Source organism: Cajanus cajan, chromosome 1, assembly GCF_000230855.2.
Source record: "Cajanus cajan strain Asha chromosome 1, NIPB_CcT2T_4, whole genome shotgun sequence".
Lineage (NCBI taxonomy): Eukaryota > Viridiplantae > Streptophyta > Magnoliopsida > Fabales > Fabaceae > Cajanus > Cajanus cajan.
Genome location: NC_138517.1, coordinates 31,405,116 through 31,423,819, shown reverse-complemented (window position 1 = coordinate 31,423,819; position 18,704 = coordinate 31,405,116).

The window sequence follows — 18,704 nt, the reverse complement described above, 5'->3', positions numbered from 1 at the left end:
GATCGTTGCTCACCTCATATTCAAAGTCACTTTCTTTCAATCTGTATCGAGATATCACATGTTATAGAAACTCATGTAATTTATCAAAGTCTCTTTTGTACAAAATGCAATTGGTTCAAATATGCATGTATTTTTTTTTATACTACATGTCTATCAGACACAATATCTTCTTCACACCATAATGATGTGTCGGTAATATGTTACCTTTGAAAGCATATCACTTAACAACTCAAGCAATTCAGTGAAACTTTTATTATTTCATTAATTTTTGTACTTAAGATTAAACAATCTTAACACCGCGGACAACCGTGTAAAATTAACACAGTTTGGATACAAAGGTTTCTCCGCATCACTACATAAACTGTCATACAATATGTGCATTTGAAATAATCAACTCCAATATCATTGATCATGTCCTCCAGTCAATCATTCATCTCTAAATCATTTTGTTCTTCTTGTACTTGAGACACTTATACATGTGGCATGTCTAACAATTTACAATGTCATGTACATAATGTGTAACTTCTTAGAAACCCATTACTCAAAACATGGTCTCATATGACTTTTACTGGATACCTTTGCAAATTGAAACAATTCACACGAGAACAGTAGAACTGTCCATTATTATTTATAACATTCCTTTGTACAATCTGAATAAACTTTTCCTTTCCTTTCTCATATTCAGCAATTGGACGTAAATAGTTTATCCTACTCCATTCCATCACTACGTTCGTGTGACATAATCCATTTAAACTTCGCTTTTTAATACAAGGTGTGGCCCTACCCATTCAAAAATATAATTATTTATAATTGATTAATACATAGAGGTCAAGACTCACACATTAAAATTTACAAGATTTTGGTGACATTTTGCATTAGTTTTTTAATACACAAAATAAAAATTATTAAGTCAAAAGATGATCTTAGATATCTTAAAATATAAGTTTTAATGATAACAAACTCAAATATTTTTTTAGAGAAGTGTTTTTCAGATCTTACTAAGGGGAATAATTATAAGATGATTAGTTATTTTGATATTAAGTCTCTTAGACGAATAACTTCATTTGTAAGACAAAAACATTTAATATATATCATTTATGATTTCTAATAACCAAATCATCTTTGTCTATGTTATTCCTTAACAGATAAAAAAAACTTCTTTAGTACTCCAACTACAAAAAGGAAAACATACATGTTTTACATTAGGGACAGAACAAGTAAATTCATCGAAACATGCAAAATCTATAAAAAAAAGTTGTTTCTGATTGACATACACAATAATTTCTCTCTTTTGATACTGAAAATGTGATAAGTAGCTTCCTTGATTGATAAGAAGTAACAATTTGGTAAAAATGCATTTATTGACCACATTTAATGCACTAACAAACACTTCCCTTCACAAGGAACAAATGAAGATGGATAAAATAAACTCGTGAGAAACACTCAAGGATTTGCAATACATCTTTACGAAGCATCTAAATAAAGAAGCTTGAAGATTCAGAGAGACATAGAGACAAACATATACACAAAGAGAACAACTATTGTAAATTTTATATACATTCTTTCTATAATAGTTTTGCACTTAATTGGTTGTGTCATGTCTTGATAGTAAGATAAAACAACAAAGTCATTTCCTAGCTTTAACTTTGTGTTATTGTTTTGAGCCCGAAGAGACTTGACTATAAAAGAATAATTGGTTATTGAAGGCTAAAAAGGCTTTGTGTTCAAAGAATACTTGGGTAGTTGCTTGAAGAGGCCAATCAAATAACACTTAGATCGAGTCAGTAATGGCTTATGAAAGAATATTTATATCATAGTGTCGCCACCGGCCCGAACGGGCCTCGGCGGTCGCGAAGACGGTCGAGCTCGCTTTTATTTTTAGTTTGAAAATGTATTGGATTATTAGAACGACTTGTTCTCAAACTGAGACCTTGTTGATCTTATCCAATTTATTTATTAAAAGTCTCACTAATCCATATTAATCCCAAGCGGGACCCTCCATGGATTAGTGGTTTTCGCAAAAGGAGGGTTCGTGGAGTCGCCACCAATGTTTTACTCAAAACATTGGAAAAAGGGATAAGGCAATTGATTTTATAAATCAACTTTGGCCATTACAACCAGAGTCGGGTAAGGGAGTCGGTTACGCGTGGGGAAGGTGTTAGCACCCCACGGCACCCCTTTCGGGTTCCCTATGACAGATTATTTCTAAAATAATAGCGTAAAATTACTAAATTACCCCTATTTATTATAAGCGATTATAAATTAACTATCTACATGGTGATAGTTTAAATATGCACACAGAAAGCAGTAAAAGGAAGGATTTAAGAAGAAACCTCTTGAAGCGTGCTTTTATATATTGAGTAAGACTGGGAAGCTTTTTGGCGTTCCCTCGCTCTACAAGCTCGCTCGCTCCTTCCTAAAAACTTTTGACTATGGAAATCCGGAGGATTTCCCTTCGACTAGGTTCGAATCTCCAAGCTAAGTGCTCGGAATTCCGGAACTTCGTCGGATCGACTCCCAGAGAGATTTCTAGGGCAGAACACTGCTCAAAAACCCCAGAATACTCAAGGAGGGAGTCAAAACTGAGTGAAAAAGTCCGGAATAACGTCCAATTGACGTCATATTTATAGGGAATAGGCGCAATACGGCCTACAGAAGCAATACGGCCGTATTGAAATTTTTGAACTTCAATACGGCCGTATTGAGTTCAATACGGCCGTATTGAAGTTCAGAAATTTCAATACGGCCGTATTGAGTTCAATACGGCTGTATTGAAGCTTCAATACGGCCGTATTGATTTCAGTACGGCCGTATTGAAGTTTCAGAAACTTCAATACGCCGTATTGAGTTTACTGCGGCCGTATTGAAGCTTCAATACGGCCGTATTAAGTTCAGTACGGCTGTATTGGGCTTCATTCCCTCCACTTCCTTATTTTGAGCTATTCTAAGACCTCTAGACCTACAGAGAACCCTCCTAGGGCCTTCCAGGAGTCCTTCTGGCGGATCTTCCTTCAGTCTTTGAGAGTCTTCAAGCTTTATTTCCGACCCGGACAATTTTAGGGGTCTACAGCTGCCCCCCCTTTACTTAGTCGGACGGTCTTTTGGTGTACCGGCTGACAAGTAAAGGAGTTGACCCAATTGTCCGGGTGATGTGCCAACCTTCTGACTTGTAGCGTCTTCCGGTGGAAAATTATAGAGTAGTCTCTCCAGGTTGTTGCATACCTCGGCGCTTCTGACAACCTCGGTAGCTAAGTTTAACACCAACGTGCCTCTGACGACGCTGATGGCTGAGTATTGTCTCTCCAGACCTTGAGTATTGTCTCTCCAGACCTTGAGTACTGTCTCTCCAGACCTTGAGTACTGTCTCTCCAGACCTTGTTTTGAGTATTGTCTCTCCAGACTCTGTTTGAGTATTGTCTCTCCAGACCTCGTTTGAGTATTGTCTCTCCAGACCTTGTTTGAGTACCGTCTCTCCAGACTTTGTTCGAGTACCGTCTCTCCAGACCTTGTTTGAGTATTGTCTCTCCAGACCTTGTTCGAGTACCGTCTCTCCAGACCTTGTTTGAGTATTGTCTCTCCAGACCTTGTTTGAGTACTGTCTCTCCAGACCTTGTTTGAGTACCGTCTCTCCAGACCTTGTTTGAGTACTGTCTCTCCAGACTTTGTTTGAGTACTGTCTCTCCAGACTTTGTTCGAGTATTGTCTCTCCAGACCTTGTTTGAGTATTGTCTCTCCAGACCTTGTTTGAGTATTGTCTCTCCAGACCTTGTTTGAGTACTGTCTCTCCAGACTTCGTTTGAGTATCGTCTCTCCAGACCTTATTTGAGTATTGTCTCTCCAGACCTCGTTTGAGTATTGTCTCTCCAGACCTTGTTTGAGTATTGTCTCTCCAGACCTTGTTTGAGTACTGTCTCTCCAGACTTCGTTTGAGTATCGTCTCTCCAGACTTTGCCTCTCAAAGATGAGGTAGTTGAGTATAGTTTGTCTCCACAGTCCACAATGCTGCTTCGACGGTTTGTTTTTCTGATTTTGTGCCGCTGAGGGCTGGATAACGCAGGGATCCGTCTAGGGGATGTGCAGTCATTCATAGGTTCTTGTGTCCCAACTTGCATTGCTTAGTTGGTACCCATGAGAATTTTTGACTCCTTGGGGTGTAGACACAGATGCTCTCTCTCTGAGTTGAGCGATGCCTTATGTTTGGCTGACGTCTTTTGACGTTGGTGGAGTATCCCGGTTATCCTTATTCGGGTGACTCTTTTTGATTTTCTGATTTTTACTGCCTCTGTGTAGGCTGTTATCCGCTGGGGATTCTGGATGTTGATTTTGTCTCCACAGTCCACGATGCTGCTTCGACGATTATTTTTGATTTTTATGCCACTGAGGGCTGGATAACGCAGGGATCCGTCTAGGGGATGTGCAGTCATTCATAGGTTCTTGTGTCCCAACTTTCCATTGAGTAGTTGGCGCCCATTGAGGAATTTCTGTTTCCTTGGGGTGTAGACACGAAGATGCTCTTTCTGAGATGAGCAGTGCCTTATGATTTGGCTGACGTCCTTTGGACGTTGGTGGAGTATCCCGGTTATCATTATTCGGGTGTCTCTTTTGGGTTTTCTGATTTTTGTCGCCTCTGTGTAGGCTATTATCCGCTGGGGGATTTTGTCATTCATTTTGATTAGCCTCGCTTGATGTTTGGCTAAGAGCCGGATTCCACTTGGGGAATTATTATTGATCTTTTTGATTTTCTCTTCTTGAAGAAGTGCCTCTAAGTAGGCGAATTATCTTGATGTTCAGTGTTTGGCTGAGTGCCGCATTCCGCTTGGGGAATATTTATTGAAATTTTTAATCTTTTCTTTTTGTAGAAATGCCTCTTGAGTAGGCGACTGGGGATTTGGGGATCTTACGTATCCCAGAGTATTTTTTAGGAAGCCTCTACAGGCTTAGCCTCGCTCAGCGCTTTGAGTCGGAGAGCTATCTTCCACTGAGGAAGTGTTAAGTCCTTTGACTTGTATATACTGTTTGGATGACCGCACTTCCATTGGGGATTGCGTCGATTTTGCTTTGATAGCTCTCGCTGGGGATTTTTCCGTGAGCTTGAGCTGAGGTTTCTCTGGGGAGTATTATTTCTGCGAGCCTCTCCAGGCTCAATTATTCTTTGATGTGGAGTATTATTTTGGCGAGCCTCTCCAGGCTCAATTATTCTGAATGAGTATTGTTTCGGCAAGCCTCTCCAGGCTCAGTTATTCTGATGAGAGTATTATTTCAGCAAGCCTCTCCAGGCTCAATTATTCTGTACAGTTGGGGGAGTATTATTTCTGCAAGCCTCTCCAGGCTTTAGTTATTCTGAGGAAGTATTATTTCTGCAAGCCTCTCCAGGCTCAATTATTCTGAAAGAGTATTATTTCAGCAAGCCTCTCCAGGCTCAATTATTCTGAGAGTATTATTTCGGCGAGCCTCTCCAGGCTCAGTTATTTTGTACAAACTGATGAGTATTGTTTCGGCAAGCCTCTCTAGGCTCGGTTATTCTGCGGGAGTATTATTTCGGCAAGCCTCTCCAGGCTCAGTTATTCTGTGCAATCTGTTTGTTGGATTTTCTATATCCTTGCCTTTTTTCATTTTCGGCTTTTTCTGTATTTCGCCTTTTCTTCTGATTTGGCTTTTTCTGTGTTTTTGCCTTTTTTGTTGAGTTCGGCTTTTTCTGTATTTTTGTTGATTTCTGTATTTTTGCCTTTTTTGTTGGTTTTGGCTTTTTCTGTATAGAAATGTCTCAGTTATTCTGAGAGAGTATTATTTCGGCAAGCCTCTCCAGGCTCAGTTATTTTGTAGGAGTATTATTTCGGCAAGCCTCTCCAGGCTCAATTATTCTGAAGGAGTATTATTTCGACAAGCCTCTCCAGGCTCAGTTATTCTGTGGGAGTATTGTTTCGGCAAGCCTCTCCAGGCTCAGTTATTTTGAGAGTATTCTTTCGGCAAGCCTCTCCAGGCTCAGTTATTTTGAGAGTATTCTTTCGGCAAGCCTCTCCAGGCTCAGTTATTCTGAGAGTATTCTTTCGGCAAGCCTCTCCAGGCTCAGTTATTCTGAGAGTATTCTTTCGGCAAGCCTCTCCAGGCTCAGTTATTCTGAGAGTATTCTTTCGGCAAGCCTCTCCAGGCTCAGTTATTCTGAGAGTATTCTTTCGGCAAGCCTCTCCAGGCTTAGTTATTCTGTATGACGCTGTTGATTTTCTGAATCTTTGCATTTTGTTTGCTGCTGTCATACACAAGCAATTTTTCTATTTTTCTATTTTTATGTGGTTGCCTCATGACGAGGTCTTTGAAAATTTCTTTATGGCCAATACGGCCGCATCCATTTCAGTATGCCCGTATTTGAATTGAAAATTTGTTCATAACCCTAATTTTGGTACGGGCGTACTGAACATGATACGGGCGTATTGTTTTTTCTGAAGTTTATATATTTTTTGTTTTTTCAATAAACAGAGAATAAGTGATCTTCCAGTACACCTATCATCTGTATGCATGTATGCAGTATGATGCACCTAATTCTATTTGATTCTTTTTTCAAAAGAATTAACCGATGCGTTTTTGTGTTTGGATTTTGCCATTCCTCCAGACGGACTGTGCTCTGCCGATTTCTGTTACCGAGGAATGATGCATATTTGATTTTGGTGTCATCAACCAAATGATTCTTCCCTTTCTTTAGAAGATGTGTCAACCCTCCTATTGACCACTATATCTCCATGTTTCCACTAGATTATTCAAAAATCGTTGGGACAAGAGAGAAAAGAAGGAAAGGATATATATTTTCAAAAGTTTGTGTTTTAGAGGGGATTATTTTATTTTTGAAAAATAGATTTTGTAAGAATGGCTGGCCATGGTAGGCTTATGTGTTTAGGCTTGTTCGATTAAACACTTATGAGGTTAAGCACATCTTTGTTATTAATGATTGTGTTTTGACAACTTGGATAGCTTTTCTTGAGCCCCTTGTTGAATTCAATTGATGGTACCATCATGGATTTATTTTGTTTTTTTCTTTTTTTAACGGCCCTAACTTTTGCCTAAAACACCCATTTGTGATGTCTTAGCGGGCTTTTGTTTTTGTTCATTATTTTGTAACCCTAATTTTTGCCTAGGTCACCCTTTTGTGGGATTCCTAGCGGGTCTTTTGCTCTTATTTTTGTGCAGCCCCCTTTTTGGGTTTCCTGCCGAGCTTTTTTGTTTTTTAGGATTTTTGTCCTGAATGGATTTCTTTTTATCCATGACGGCACTTATTGAGGCCAAGAAAAGGTGCTCCAAGTTGACACACACACTTCCACATAAAAATGATGTGGGTTTATTTTTATTAAGATGATTTTAACCTCATTCATGTTTATTCAAACAGGGTTAAAATAATGTGGTCTAGAATTTTATTGCAAGCGAGAAAAGAAGCAATAAAGAATTAATGAAGAATGATTTTATTATAATCGCAGCGGAAACATGTGCCCTATCGAGGCTCGGGGGTCGGGCTGTCCCCGAGGAGTGATCTCTAATAGTCACTGAGTCTATACATCCCTATCGGAAGGAGAAAAACATTTTGACGACGACGACCGGCCTTGACGCTTGTGAACCGGCCTTCCTAAAGATCTGGCTTAAAGAACGTCGAGAAGGATCTTGATTCCTCTTCGTTCTTTGATCTTTGTTAGGGTTGTATCCTAACCCTTGTTTCCCCGGATTTATCCTTGATAATGGGTAGCTCCGGGATTCCTTGGGAGTCCTTGCCTAATCCTTGTCCTGGCAAGTATCCGTTCTTGGTGAGCATGGAGGCTACCTTCTTCATTTCTCGGGGAAACGTTTCGACATTGGCGATTTCCAATGCTTGGAAGGCGGTTTCTAAAGCTTCCTCCGCTGCATCCACGTAAGGTATGGTGGATGGTTTGCTGATGAGTATGTCATCTTCAGCTTGTACAGTCACCAGTTTGTCACCCACTATGAACTTGACTTTCTGGTGGAGCGTAGAGGGTACAACTTTCGCATCATGAATCCAAGGTCGGCCGAGGAGACAGCTGTATGCGGGAGTAATGTCCATCACTTGGAATTCGACATTAAAGATAGTGGGTCCAATTTGGATTGGAAGATTGATCTCTCCCACCACTTCTCTTTTAGATCCATCGAAGGCTCGAACGATCATGTTGTTGGCGCATTTGGATTCCCTTGATTGCCACTTGCTCGAGCGCTTTTTTTTTGGCATTACGTTCAAGGAAGATCCATTATCTACCAAGACTTTAGCGATGTGATACTCCTTGCACTTTATAGAGATGTGCAAGGGCTTGTTGTGGTTTGATCCCTCGGCGGGGATTTCTTCATCGATGAAGGTGAGGTGGTCATTAGCCTTGATGTGACTAACAATCCCCTCAAACTCGTCTTGGGAGATAGTGTGCGACACATATGCCTTGTTCAAGACTTTCAACAGATCTTGTCGATGCGGTTCGGAGCTTCGGATCAACGACGACAGCGTAATCTTTGCTGGCGTCTTATGAAGTTGATCCTCGGTGGAGTACTCGCTCTGTCGGATATACTTTAACAGCTCGTCTGTCTCCTCCTCAGATTCTTTTTCCTCGGTTTTCTTTTCTTCTTTTTCTTTATTCTTGGGGGCTTTATCATAAAGATCTTCGGGAGTGTAGATCCTGCCACTCCTAGTTATGCCCCCAAGTCCAGCGATGTTGGAGATATCGCTGTCGGCAGAAGAGTAGATGTCGTATATCCACGGCACAGCCTTATTTGATTTGCAAGGGAAAGGCCTTGGAACTGTGATCCTTAATGGTGTTGGACCTTCCCCTTTGTTTGTCTGATTACCAACAACGGAGTTGACGTATGCTCGCTTGGCATGGTTGTTGGCTTACACTTGATAACGAACGGCGTGCGATCCATTCTTTGAACATACGCATCGATTATTTCTTTCTTTTTATTAATATTTATTAATGGAATACTAGGAGAGATGTATGAAATGAATAACTCCTAGATCCCTCCATGATCTATATGCATGATATGAGATGATGATGGTGGATATGCATGCATAGTGTTTATTCAACTAAGCATTATCATGTTTTTAGGATGTTCCTAAGATGATGCATGATATTGCTTGGTTTGGATAAATAACCTTTTTTTTTTTTTTTTTTTTTTTTGGGTATTTTTATTTATTATATTTTTTTGTATTTTTGGGTGAAAAGGGAAACTACCTATATGAATGTGATGAAGGTAGATGTTAACACCATGCAATGGAAGATCCTTATTCCTATTTATTTTTATTTTAAAAGAATAGGAATGTTGTATGTTTAAAGAAATGCAATGTATGCTCAAACAATTTCACATAAACAATGCACAAACAATTCACTCATCCACGAACAGTCACGAGCGAATCACGAGGTGGGGGTATCCTGCAGAAAAGTGCATATTCAAGGTGGATCTAACTGTTCTCACCGGTCTGAGGCCCCCAAGGTGCCCCCATTATAGGGACCCAATTCCTCTCGTCGTGGGTCGATGGAAAGTTCCAACGCACCGTCGGACTTAAGTTCATGGTTATCACCTTGAGTGATGTTTTCCGACAACGGTCTACGGGCACCTATAGACCCATTCGACAACCGGCCGTACTAACATCCACTCCCTATGGTTAATCACTCATGCCCCCGGGTATAGAGGGAACTGTTGTGTGCAAAGGTTTGTGTGCAATTTATATTTCAAACAATTGCGGAATTTTAAACAAACAACAGTTATTTAAAGCCAAATATATAAAGCATGTTATCATACAAGCAAAGGGGTAATAAAGTAATTTTAACTATCATTTGTTAAAAAATAATCTGTCACTAAATGGGACTGACTCTCGAAGCTTCCCCAGTGGAGTCGCCATCTGTCGCCACCGGCCCGAACGGGCCTCGGCGGTCGCGAAGACGGTCGAGCTCGCTTTTATTTTTAGTTTGAAAATGTATTGGATTATTAGAACGACTTGTTCTCAAACTGAGACCTTGTCGATCTTATCCAATTTATTTATTAAAAGTCTCACTAATCCATATTAATCCCAAGCGGGACCCTCCATGGATTAGTGGTTTTCGCAAAAGGAGGGTTCGTGGAGTCGCCACCAATGTTTTACTCAAAACATTGGAAAAAGGGATAAGGCAATTGATTTTATAAATCAACTTTGGCCATTACAACCAGAGTCGGGTAAGGGAGTCGGTTACGCGTGGGGAAGGTGTTAGCACCCCACGGCGCCCCTTTCGGGTTCCCTATGACAGATTATTTCTAAAATAATAGCGTAAAATTACTAAATTACCCCTATTTATTATAAGCGATTATAAATTAACTATCTACATGGTGATAGTTTAAATATGCACACAGAAAGCAGTAAAAGGAAGGATTTAAGAAGAAACCTCTTGAAGCGTGCTTTTATATATTGAGTAAGACTGGGAAGCTTTTTGGCGTTCCCTCGCTCTACAAGCTCGCTCGCTCCTTCCTAAAAACTTTTGACTATGGAAATCCGGAGGATTTCCCTTCGACTAGGTTCGAATCTCCAAGCTAAGTGCTCGGAATTCCGGAACTTCGTCGGATCGACTCCCAGAGAGATTTCTAGGGCAGAACACTGCTCAAAAACCCCAGAATACTCAAGGAGGGAGTCAAAACTGAGTGAAAAAGTCCGGAATGACGTCCAATTGACGTCATATTTATAGGGAATAGGCGCAATACGGCCTACAGAAGCAATACGGCCGTATTGAAATTTTTGAACTTCAATACGGCCGTATTGAGTTCAATACGGCCGTATTGAAGTTCAGAAATTTCAATACGGCCGTATTGAGTTCAATACGGCTGTATTGAAGCTTCAATACGGCCGTATTGATTTCAGTACGGCCGTATTGAAGTTTCAGAAACTTCAATACGCCGTATTGAGTTTACTGCGGCCGTATTGAAGCTTCAATACGGCCGTATTAAGTTCAGTACGGCTGTATTGGGCTTCATTCCCTCCACTTCCTTATTTTGAGCTATTCTAAGACCTCTAGACCTACAGAGAACCCTCCTAGGGCCTTCCAGGAGTCCTTCTGGCGGATCTTCCTTCAGTCTTTGAGAGTCTTCAAGCTTTATTTCCGACCCGGACAATTTTAGGGGTCTACACATAGTAAAAGATGGTGAAAATTGATCAATTTGATCAAAATTTGGACATAATAAAACACTATGTGTTATTTTCTCTTAACTTTTTGTCTACGCTCATAAGGTCTGATGTCTTTCTTTTTTGCATAATTTGGCATCAAAGTTTAACCTTTGATGAGGTTGAGCATCTAACCGTGCTAAAGGGAAGAATCCTAAGATTGGAAGTAGTGAAAGTTAGTACCTAATTAAAGGAGTTTCTCTTAGAAGTCCACTAACCTTTAATGGAGAAGACTACCCATATTAAAAAGACAAGATAGAGATGTTCATTATCTCCACCCAATAACATCTCTAGAAGATCACCACAGGAGGTGATGTTGTAGTAACAAAGGTAGAAAGTGAGTATTCGCAAAATGACTATAACACTTGTAGCTCAACACCAAAGTAAGATATATCTTGGCTTGCTTTTTGTCAAGAATAGAAATCAACTAGATCTACAACTACAAAATTGCCAAAGAAATGTGGAAAGCCAACAAATCTATAACTCATAAGGGCATTGAAACGTTAGGCTCAAACGAGCTACTACTCTTTATAGACACTATGAGTTGTTCTCTATAACGGAGAACAAAACCATTGATGATATGTTTGGAAGATTTCAAACTATTCTCAATGGGCTAAATTTCTTAAGAACCAAGTTCTCTAAAGTTCAAAACAATCTCAAGATCTTGGATAGTCTTCCAATGATTAGTAGGGAACCTTAGGCCACCATGATACCAGAAACATGTGGCCTTAAAACTCTTTACACTTGATGAACTCTTAGGAGCTTTGAGATTTCATGAAGTCCATTTGAACAATAGAGATCATCTTAAAGCAAATGATTTTGTTGCTCTAAGGATCGGTGAAACAAGCAAGAAGAAAGCAAGAAGAGTCTGATGGTCACTTGGAAAGATATGGATAATAACATTGACAATAGTTCAAATGATGAAAAGGTCAACATCTGTCTCATGAAAAAGATAGACGAAACAAGATTAGAGATAAACTCTGACTTTGACTCTTATTCTTCTAATAGTTTTGATGATAAGGAGATGTCCAATGAAACTCTGGTAGCAAATTTTCACATGATCACTCTTATGTACAAAAGGTGGTACATAGTTTCTGACTAACACACACAATAATTCCATTTTGTTACAAAAAAAGTGATAAGTAGCTTCATTAATCAGATAATGAGTAATAATTTGGTGAAACACATTTATTGCCCACATTTAATGCACCAATAAACACTTTCTTTCACAAGGAACAAAGGCAAAGACAGAAGAAATAAGCTTGTGAGAGATACTCAATGATTTGTAGCGGTCATCTTCACGGAACACCTATATAAATAAGTTTGAAGATTCAGAAAGGCATAGAGACACACATACACACAAAGAAAACTGCTATTATAAATTTTATATACATTCTTTTCTATAAAAAGTTTTATACTTTATTGGTTATATCACCTCTTGATAATAAAACATAACAACAAAGTCATTTCTCAACTTTAACTTTCTATTATTGCTTTGAGTCATAAGAGACTTGATTATAGAAGAATACTTGCTTATTGGAGTTTAAAGATGCTTGACTCTAAAATAATACTTGGTTGTAGGAGTTTAAAGAGGCTTTGTGTTCAAAAAATACTTGATTAATTACTTGAAGAGACAAGTCAAAGAACACTTAGGTTGAGTCAAAAGTTATTTGTGAAATAATACTCATATCCTTGTAAAAGATGATAAAATTTGATTGGGTTGATCAAGAATTAGACGTAGTCTTGATGGTTAAGACAAACCACTATAAAAATACTATGTGTTCTTTTCTTTTAACTCTTCATCTACACTTGTAAGGTTTTGATACTACTTCACTGTTTTGAAAAAGTGTTGAACTTTTTATGGATACTATTCAACCCCCTTCTAATATTTTTCTTTTCTCCACAAAAATGGTCACATCAAATTTGTCACACCAAGAGAACAAAAAAAAAATGCATTCAAGTGAAATCTTACCAATTTTAAAATGTGACTTAACCTTTACATGTATATTAATCAACCATAAAAATATATATCTTCCTAAATCGTTCAAATGGACCATTCAATATTCAATACAATGATTATACATTAAGTGTGTAAGTATTGTATTCAATCTCATACCAAAAACTAAGATTTGCTCACAATCGATCAATTCTAAGAACTGCAATATAATTAAATTAACATATATTTTTTTATATATATAAACCATATAATTAACATAATCTAACATGTATTCATTAGATTTTCTATTAGAAAGATTAATAATACAATTTTTACTTAATATAAATTTATAGCTTAATTTAATTATTTAATTTATATTTTAATTGAATAATGTTATATTTTACATTATCTAAGTTTATTACTAATTATAGAAACCTAAAACACATCTAAGTTAATATTTAATATAGTGGAATGTACCTAAAAAGTTTTACTTTGTGGGGTCAAATCCTATGTTAATCCAGACCAATACTTTCTAATGACGGATATTAATTTATCCAACATAGAAAAAGTATTCGATGATGGGTGAATCGACACTCATCATAAAAAAATTTGCCATAATTACTAATATGCTACTACACCACTTTCTATTTTGCGTGGGTGACACCTGATATAAAAGTTTGTCATTAAATGTCGTTTTTTGCACTAGTGTGGAAGCTTAGAATATGGATATGCCCAATTTTATGTATTGGCCAGTCTTGATATGTACCACAAATACTAATAATTTGTAATCATTCAATTGCTAAACAAATAAGTAGTTAAATATTAATTTACACATATTAAATACGAATAATTATTTTACACAAGAACATTTTTAAGAATTATTCTTTGATGAGAGCATTTTAAGGGTTTCTTTAAACTTTATATCTTATTCAATTTTTTTATTTATCAGATTTATTTATGAATTAGATTTTAATATTCTTAAAATAAGCTATAATTAATTAAAAGTATTTTTTTATAAAAACAAAAAGATCACTAAAAACAATACATTTATTTATCTTAAATTTAAAATATAATTTATATATTAAAAATATCCATTTATAATAATTTTAAACATAATATATATAAATATAATATTTATTTATATAATTTATTATACATTTTATTTATATAATAAATATTTAATTTGTGAAATAAAATACACTAATACTAATGACATAAACAAATATTTCAACTATTTAAAAGATGAAAACAAAAAAATATAAGAATTAAAATCAAAATTTTCTGATTTTACATAAACTAATAATATTTAAGTAAAATAATTTTCTATGAACTAAGTATTTTATGTTTTCATAAATTCATTATTTTTTTAATTAATATATCAATTATCAATTAAATTTTTATTTAATTTAATTTGTTTTATTTCACAAAAAATACCCAAAACACGAAATACAGCTGATAGTTTACTTTCAATTTTCAAAATGATATAAAAATATAAGCAAGTTTAAAATGAAAAAAAAATAATACATAGCACAAATCGTCATCAAAATAATTTTATATTAAATAAATTATTCCATTTTAAAAAAATTATCAATTTATATTTGAATGAATGAAAATCGACAATGATTGCAACATTTCTCAAATATAAATCTCAATTTTTAATTAAATATTATCTAATTAACACCGATCAATTTCATTGCGAGCCATGAGAAATTCAAGTTATTTAATTAAATAATTAAAATTTAAGTTTTAGTTACATTCAAAAATAAATACTCCTTAACTCCAAGTGTGTGGTTCAACAGTAGAGGTTGATCCACGCTTAAGCAAGGTCAGGGGTTCGAATCCTGCCCTGTGTATGTAGTCACGTTAAATCTTGGGGCCAATTATCCCACTCTTTGAGGTGCCTCCAACGTAGCGAAGAGATTAGTCACTGTCAGTTATCTCATCCTTTGAGGTGCCTTTAACGTAATGAAGATATTAATGACTGTCTTGATACTCCATGGACGAAAAAAAGAAAGATAAATACTCTTTTTGGTAATAATTTTTTTCTTTCTAATTAGTTAACAATTTCTTCTCCTCAGAAAGAGTCAACAAAATTAAGCAAACCAAATTTTTGTTAAGTGGGCATTGCGAGCACTTGACTCTTAAGAAAATTATAACTTAGAAATGAATACTTGAATTGAAGATAATGATGATGATGACATATGCAATATACGTGCAACTTTTAAAAGATGCACGTTGTCATGAAGCAATATTTTATTGGTCAATGTTGAATAAAAACATGAAGCATTTGATTTATGTAAAGAAATCGTCCAACACATCATTGTCTCGAAGAAGAAGAAGAAACCGAACCAACCTGTGAATGGCTGCGATGACTGCGCTTTGCGGTGGGCCGGTGCCTCTCATTTACTTTACAGATAACCAATCAAATAATGCATCACTTTTCTAATTTTAAATTATAACTTCATCTTAATCTAATCTAAATTATTTTATCATTTTATTAAAACACAATTAAAAAAATTAATTCTTCTAGGTTACGTACGTCATTGTTACATTATTTTATAAATTTGGTTTTTTTTTTTTACAATTTTCTAAAACTTAGTTTTAAATTAATTTGATTCAGTTAAAAAATAAGTAAAATTTGATTAAAAATCGATATCGATGGATTGATACATTTGATTACTAATACTTCTTCTTAATTAGTTAGTGTATATTGTCCTTCTTTTTATAATTCAAATAAATTTTTTAAAAAATTTAGATTAAAAGAGATAAAATGTCTAAGAATTAAGTTTTTTTTTTTTAAAAAAAAAGTGAAAAGGATAATTTTATGTTTATCGTTAAAAATTATTCTTTTTAGTCTAAAATTTTACATGTCAATTTTTTAAGTTGAGGTTAAATTATATTTTTAGTTTTTTTAACATTTTTTTAATTCGTAATTTTGTTTTTTTTTTTAAATTTTAAAATAGAAATATTTACTCTCTTATTTTTACGAATACAAATTTTTTTCCTATCATTAATTTAATGTTTTTTGATAATTAAATTCTAATTTTAACTGACTACTTAAGTGAAATAATATTTAATGATGTGATATATAAGAATAAAAATTAAAAAGATAATATATAAAATATTTTTGTTTGTATTTATTTTAACAATTAGTTGATATTTATTTTCTTAATAAATCTTATTTACATGTTTATTTTTATTTTTTTTAATCTTTAAATGTCATGTTATCAATTATTTTATTGTTTAAACATGAGTGTTTATTAAAATTTAATAATTAATAAATATCAATAATCAAAATTCTGTTTGTTTAAAATTAAAGAGATTAAATGTCATAAGTTTAAATAAAAGAACAAAATTGTGAATTGATTGAAAAGAGATAAAAAATTAATGATAAAAAATCAGTTCTTTTGAGTAATAAAATCTTCAAAGTTAACTTTACTTCACTCAACAGTTTTTTTAATACACGCTAAAAAAACATACACATAAAAGTACATTGCACGAGGGGAAAAATAAATTACAAAAGTGGGAATAATGTGACAATTAGTGTTCTAAATTAAGTGTAATCAATATTAAAAAATTAATAATGATAACATGTTTAAATAATTTTGGAATAATCATCACTATTAATATGATTAGAAAAAGAAAGTAGGGCATTTTATAAAATAAAAATAAAAAAAAATAATTAAGTAAGAGAGCAACAATATAAACTCGAAAACATAACAATGACACACTCCTCGTGTTTTGGCAATATGTCGGGGTCGGGGTGTTCTTTTCTCATGTGATGTGTGAGTTTCATGGTTGACACTTTGGGAAGTATTAAATTCAGTGCTCCAAACTTCAATTTGGGCATTGCATTTGTATGTTTCTAACATGTTACCTATCTCACCCCATGTTAAATGCAAGCTTCGAACCAAATCATCATGTTTCACCATTTATTTATTCATTTATTATTATTATTATTGTTTTATAAACTAATCCTTAAACCCTATGCAACAAAATCAAGGTTCCACTTTATGTCTCTTAAAATTACTGATTAAAACCAACCTCGAAAATTTTAAAATAATATTTTTAAGGGAAAATAATGAATGAAATGACAATTTTTTTATATTGCTATTAAATCACAAACCGCGTAAATAATGAATGATTTGACAAGTTTTTTTTACCTTGTCATTGAATCATAAGTTACACGTACAGTAAATTTATTTATTTTTGTAATAGTTATTTTAAAATTATAATAATCTAATTTTTATTAGTTAATAGTATAAGAATGCATAAAAAAACAAACTATATTTTTAACCTACTAATTGAAGTAATTCCGCGGAAGACATGTTTTACCCTTTTCTTTTTTTTTTCTCCATGTTTCAAAACATTAAATAAGAAGCTACATACCCTTTTTTTTTTATAAATTTTATTTTGGCTGAATACTAAACACCCCTTTAAAGAAACAAGAAAAAGCAATGCAAATAGTAGTATTTTTCCCAAGTCAAAAGTATTCTAATTTGGTTTTTTCCAACACATAGAAAAGAGGGGGGAAAAAAGGTGAATGAGGGACATGACACTTTTGCCATACTAAAGTTTGTAGCAAGCAAGTAGACCCACTCACATTAGGCTTTATGGCAATTTACATGAATAATAATAGCATTAGCCGGTGACCGACCTTTCCAAGTTTCACCCTTTTTGGCATCCAATCCTTTCAATTCATAGGTCACCCCTTAAGCCCTTAACCCTCAATCCAACTCAAACTCCTTTCCCTTTCTGTCATCTCGCCCACAAATATATAATAAATGAATTGCACTTCACTATCAAAAGCCCCTCTAGCCAAATGAGAAATCCAATTTTGGAAACATGAATTAAGCTACTATGATACTAAATTGACTTACAAAGCTTGGTTAAATGCATATTCCCCTCTGTTCACCTACCAGAAAAAAACAAAAGAAGGCAGAAAAATGGACCTTTTAACTTGTTCTTTAGGATATTAGTAAAAGGGGTAGTAGCTACTTAATTGTGTCACAGTTTCACTTACACCTTTTTCCATGCTTTTTGGTTTTTTCACTGTGTTTGATTTAGGATGTGTGTAAATTATACTTTGCAATTGGTATAAAAACAAGTTTATAATAATAACTCACATGCAATGTTGAATTAACTAAGTTAGATTCTTTGACTAACAACAATGTTTCAGTTTAGTGGAAAAATATTTTTATTTTTTCACTTAAATTATGGTTTGGTACTTAAAAACATCTTTGAATATTACTTAATTGTAATTTTTCTAAACATGTATGAATGTAATTAAATTTGAGTAAATAATTTATGTAGTATAAATATTTTGATACTATTATTTCATTTCAATTTGAATATAAAATAACTTTATTAATTTTTATAATCATTATTTTAACTCAAAAATTACATTTATCATGATTTATAATGAATTGAACTCATCAAATTTATACTATAATACAAACTCAATGCTTCACTTGATTTAGAAGAATAAAAATATAAAATATTTTATTTTATTTAACTAAATAAAAACATATCATTTTCTGTATTTTTCCTCCCTTTTTCTTGTGAAGCAATCAGATGATAATTAATGCTATTATTCACTTCATC